Source organism: Phyllobates terribilis, unplaced genomic scaffold, assembly GCF_046119375.1.
Source record: "Phyllobates terribilis strain yellow unplaced genomic scaffold, ASM4611937v1 Scaffold_273__1_contigs__length_2535887, whole genome shotgun sequence".
Classification (NCBI taxonomy): domain Eukaryota; kingdom Metazoa; phylum Chordata; class Amphibia; order Anura; family Dendrobatidae; genus Phyllobates; species Phyllobates terribilis.
Window position 1 is genome coordinate 2,529,451 of NW_027363033.1, and position 6,438 is coordinate 2,535,888.

A 6,438-nucleotide genomic window follows, 5' to 3' on the forward strand; every position below is an offset into this window, starting at 1 on the left:
AGAGTTGTCAGGAAAAGCATTGCATGTATTTTTGATGTATGCCTCACACTAAATACATTTTTGAAGATTTTTTTTAATCTTCCATCCTATACTCGGGCACTGGCTGTATATTGTTGTGGCCCCGGGACTTGTTAGATCCGCTGCGTGGCATTGCCAGCTACATTGCAGTAAATGGGTGACCTGAAATCCCACATTCATCCTGTGACCAGTTAGGGACTGTTTTTTCTTAAAGAAGGGACTCGAGTTATTAATCCCAGACAATCCATTAATGGAGTTTCCAGTAGATAATAATGATGATTTATCCTGGGGATGGGTTATCAATATCAGATCGGTGGGCTCCGACACGCGGCACTGGCTCTACCCATCACTTGTTTGCAACGCTCAGATGTAAATAGTTTGAAGATCTGAACATCACTGCTCCATTCACTGTACTGTGGGTCCTGCAAGTCAGCTAATATTCATGTAATAGGAGCTGATCTGCAGCACCAGGGAGCGGCCACTACACAGTGACCAGAGCTGTGATGTTCAGCTCCTCAACACCAGGGGCGGAACTACCGCCCGTGCAGCCGGTTCATTGAACGGGGGCCCCGAGGAGAGGGGGCCCCTCCAGCCTCCAGCAGGGCCGCCATCAGGGCATGACTGCCCTGACTCCAGTATGGGGCCCGGCCGGTAGGGGCCCCCTCGGGGGCCCCCCTCTTGTGCGTCTCTCTCCTCATGGGGCCCCCGGCCCCATGCTATGCACCGGGTCCGGGACATTTCAGCGCTGAGCTGCGCTGTTGCAGCAGCGCCTTCATAATTCCCCTGACTTCCGGTCATGTGACGGCGCCGTCACATGGCCGGAAGTCAGGAGAACCTGCTGTCAGCGATTTAGACGAGCGCCAGGATTCTGCAGGGATCGCATGGGGGTAAGTATAACAAGTTTTATTTTTTTTAAAATACAATTAACTAGGAGTGGAGAGATGGGAGATGCACATGTGTGTGTGTGTGTGTGTGTGGTGGGGGGGGGAAGGGGGGGGAGATGGGAGATGCACATGTGTGTGTGTGGGGGGGGAGATGGGAGATGCACATGTGGTGTGGGGGGGGATGGGAGATGCACATGTGTGTGTGGGGGGGGAGATGGGAGATGCACATGTGGTGTGTGTGGGGGGGGATGGAGATGCACATGTGTGTGGGGGGAGATGGGAGATGCACATGTGTGTGGGGGGGGGATGGGAGATGCACATGTGTGTGTGGGGGGAGATGGGAGATGCACATGTGTGGGGGGGATGGGAGATGCACATGTGGTGGGGGGGAGATGGGAGATGCACATGTGTGGGGGGGGAGATGGGAGATGCACATGTGGGGGGGGATGAGAGAGGTGCACATGTGGTGGAGGGGGAGAGAGAGGTGCACATGTGGTGGAGGGGGAGAGAGTGGCACATTGTGGTGGAGGGGATGAGAGAGGGGCACATGTGGGGAGGGGGGACGAGAGGGGCACATGTGGTGGAGGGGGATGAGAGAGGGCACATGTGGTGGAGGGGGATGAGAGAGGGGCACATGTGGTGGAGGGGGATGAGAGAGGTGCACATGTGGTGGAGGGGGATGAGAGAGGGGCACATGTGGTGGAGGGGGATGAGAGAGGGGCACATGTGGTGGAGGGGGGTGAGAGAGGGGCACATGTGGGGGAGGGGGACGAGAGGGGCACATGTGGTGGAGGGGGATGAGAGAGGGGCACATGTGGGGGAGGGGGATGAGAGAGGGGCACATGTGGGGGAGGGGGACGAGAGGGGCACATGTGGGGGAGGGGGATGAGAGAGGGGCACATGTGGGGGAGGGGGTGAGAGATGTGCACATGGGGGGGTGAGAGCTGCACATGGGGGGGTTTGAGAGCTGCACATGGGGGAATTGGGAGTAGGGGGATAATGAGCTGCACATAACGAATGTGGGGTGGGGGAGAGTAAATGATAAATGATGATGGGGTGGGGAGAGCACGGACATGATATAATGAATTGGGGCAGGGGGTGCATGTAAATATTGAATGCGGGGAGCAGGAAGTATAGAGTAGGGGGCGTTGCGGATGCAGGAGTGTGACTGGTAACAAATTGGCGGAAAGAGTAGAGGTTCTAATTAAATTATATATTAAGTGCCTATTTACAGTTAATGGGGGCACAGTGGTGGATTACAATTTATATTTGGAATGGTAGGTTGCATAATAACTAACCATATATTGATGGTGGATGCACGTCTGTATTCAGCTGCGTAATGTAGAAGTTGGGGAATGTGCTCTAGATAACTGTGTTATTTTATGCAGAGACGAGTCCTGGCTGGAAGACGTGATGGCGGTCTGTGCTGGATGAAGGAGAAAAGCGAAGATGAAGGACTTCACCTAGAGACGTCACCGGTGAGTCAGTCTATTACATGTACACTGTGTATAATGTCACTGGTGATCACTGTATTACCTGTACACTGACACTATATACAGAGCTCCTGTGTATAATGTCACTGGTGATCACTGTATTACCTGTACACTGACACTATATACAGAGCTCCTGTGTATAATTTCACTGGTGATCACTGTATTACCTGTACACTGACACTATATACAGAGCTCCTGTGTATAATGTCACTGGTGATCCCTGTATTACCTGTACACTGACACTATATACAGAGCTCCTGTGTATAATGTCACTGATGATCACTGTATTACCTGTACACTATATACAGAGCTCCTGTGTATAATGTCACTGGTGATCACTGTATTACCTGTACACTGACACTATATACAGAGCTCCTGTGTATAATTTCACTGGTGATCACTAGATTACCTGGACACTTACGTTATACATACCATGTATAGAGCTCCCGTGTATAATGACACTTATGGTAATATTAGTAATGTGGTGGTAATATTAGTAATGTAGTGGTAATATGTGGTCTGGTCATGGTGTGGCAGTTTTTCTCCCTTCTGTGTGGTATTATTCGGTCACTATGTTGTGGTAATATGTGGTCTGGTCATGGTGTGGCGGTATTCCCTGTATGTGGTATTATTGGTCATTTAAAAAAAAAATGTATATGACACATTCCCTTAAAGAAAACTAAATAAAAATATATCTAAAAAGAGTATTGGATATTTTAAGAAAATTTTAATAGGTTAGAGTAGGGCCCGGCCAGAAGAGTCTACCTTATCGTGGTGGCGGCTTTAAAAATCTTTTGGCCAAAACAAAAGCTGATGGCTATGTATGTGGCGCCGTCACATGGCCGAACGTCAGGAGAACCTGGTGGCAGTGACGTGGACGAGCGCCAGGATTCTGCAGGGATTGCATGGGGGTAAGTATAACAAGTTTTATTTTTTTTAAATACAATTAATTAACTAGGAGTGGGGGGAATCAGAGATGCACGGGGGGGATGAGAGATGCACATGGGGGGGATGAGAGATGCACATGGGGGGGTGAGAGATGCACATGGGGGGGTGAGAGATGCACATGGGGGGGTGAGAGATGCACATGGGGGGGTGAGAGATGCACATGGGGGGATGAGAGATGCACGGGGGGTGAGAGCTGCACATGGGTGGGATGAGAGCTGCACATGGGGGGGTGAGAGATGCACATGGGGGGTTATGTTTACATAACTTTGTTGCCTTATGAAGGGCAGGGGGGGCCCCCCAAAATTTCTTGCACAGGGGCCCACTACAGTCTGTGTCCGCCCCTGCTCAACACTGTTTACATCTGACCTCGACCGAAGCTGCAAACAGCTGATTAGTGGAGGTGACACGTGCCGGACCCCCACAAATCTGATATTAATGAGATAACCAGGGGATAGGCCATGAATATGTTTGTCCTGGAAATTCCCTTTAAGGCCCACCTGCACATACTATATATATATATATATATATATATATATATATATATATATATATATATATATATATATATATATATATGGCAAAGAGTGGGAAGGGGTTAATCAAAGGCTCATAAAACGGACAAACAACACAAATATTGGTTTCTATCTTTTACACATTTGGGGTAGCCCTTAAGAGGGCCGGAGAGAGAGAGAGAGAAAGAGAGAGAGAGAGAAGAGAGAGAGAAGAGAGAGAAGAGAGAGAGAAGAGAGAGAAGAGAGAGAGAGAGAGAAGAGAGAGAGAAGAGAGAGAGAAGAGAGAGAGAGAGAGACCAAGAGAGAGGAAAAAAAAGAGAGACCCAACCAGTGCAAGGCTAAGCCGGGCAGGCGGCAGCGGCTATTTATACCCACTGCTGATCTCTGATTGGTGGAAGATCTGGGTGTGGCTGCTCTCTGATTGGTGGAAAATCTGGGTGTGGCTGCTCTGTGATTGGTCAGCATTATGACCTCACAGTGGCGATGACTCATACCTCCTGGGTGGTTCTTCTGGGCGGTTCTGTTTTCTGACTGGTGGAAATTCTAATCAGCATTATGACCTCACAGTGGCCGTGACTCATGTTTCATGGACTGTTCTATCTGGGTGACCTGATACATGCTGATCTCTGATTGGTGGAAATTCAAGTCATCTTCATGACATCACAATCAGCATGTTATTACTGCTGAGATGTTCAGTTTTTTCCTAAATTTCCTACGTTTTGTTCTAATTTATTAGCACATATATACCACTCATTCCTACAATCAAAGGGTCAGGAAACCCCTCTGAAATCAATATCCTACAATTTACCCCAACAGCAAAAAAACAACTATAAACAAAATACCAAAAGATATATCAGATTATTAATGAGCAAATAAAAGACACAATCACATAAAAAGAATCTTTAGAAAGCTGTAGAAAAAATGCTGTAAAGTAAGAACGCTTCAAAAATAGAAATGTTAATGATCTATTTAATCAATTAACAAAATACAAGTGAATGAACAAACAAAAAATCTAGATCCAATCAATATTTAGTGTGACCAACTTTTCACTTTAAAACAGCGTCAATTCTTCTAGGTACACCTGCGCAAAGTCAGGGATTTTGTAATAATACAGTCAGGTGTCTGGTCATACACCATGGCAAGACTGAGCAAGAATACACAAGGAAGTTATACTACATCAGCAAGGTCTCTAAGGCACAAATTTCAAAGCAGATTGAGGGTTCAAGATGTGTCATTCAAGCACTTGTGAAGATGCACAAGAAAATGTGCAACGTCGAGGTCAGTAGATGCAGTGGTCGGCCAAGGAAACTTAGTGCAGCAGATGTATGACACATTATGGTTACTTTCCTTCAAAAGCAGAAGATGTCCAGCAGTGCCATCAGCTCAGAACTGGCAGCAACCAGTGGGACTCAGCTTCACTCATCTACTGTTCAGAGAAGACTGGCCAGAAGTGGTCTTCATAGCAAAATTGTGGTGAAAAAGCCATATCTTCCACATCAAAACAAGGCCAAGTGACTCAACTATGCATTAAAACAGAGGAACCAGGGTGTAGAAAATTGGCAGGATGTGCTCTGGACGGTTGAGTCAAAATATGAAAAATGTTATTACAGAAGAGATTTTGTTCACTGAAGGGCTGGAGAGCAGAACAATAATGAGTGTCTGTGGGCAATAGTGATGCATAAGCACGGTGGAGGGTCCAGTAAGTTTGGGGCTGCATTTCAGCAAATGGAGGTGGAAATTGGGTCAGAATTATTGGTTCCCTCAATGCTGAGATATAGAGGCAGATACTTATCCATCCTGCAATATCATCAGGGAGGTGTCCGATTGGATCCAAATGTTTTCTTCCGCAGAACAACAACCCCAAACATACAGCCAATGTCATTAAGAATTATCTTCAATGTAAAGAACAAGGAGTCCTGGAAATGATCTGGTCCCACCTAGTGGAGTAAATAGAGTCTGATAGGCCCCCACCGGCATGTTGGTCAGATGTATGGGCCCTTGTAGCGTTCTGGATCCTATAAAGAAATATGTGTTCTCTCCCTATGTAGTAATGTCCCCCATCCTGGCTCCTTCTTGTAATAATCTCCCACATGCTGGGCCTTATGCTATGACATTTTCCCCCACCTGTGCCCCTGTCTGGTAATGTCCCCATTCTGGCATCATTTACTTCATTCTGGTTTAATGTCCCCATCCTGGTATAGTGTCCCCATTCTGATATAATGTCCCCATTTTGGTATAATGTCTCTAACCTGGTATAATATCCCACATGCTGGTGTAATGCTCCCAATTCTGCTATAATGTCCCCAAAGCTGGTATAATGCCCCACATCCTGGTATGGTATCTCCAGTTCTGGCATAATGTCCCCCATGCTGCTATAATATCCCCCATACTGGTATAATATCATCATTGTGATGTAATGTCCCCATTCTGATATAGTGTCACCCATCCAGGTATGGTGTACCCCATTCTGGTATAGTGTCCCTTATTCTGGTATAATGTCCCCAATTCTGGTATAATGTCCCCAATTCTGATATAATGTCCTCATTCTGATATAATGTCCCCATCCTGGTATAATGACCCCCC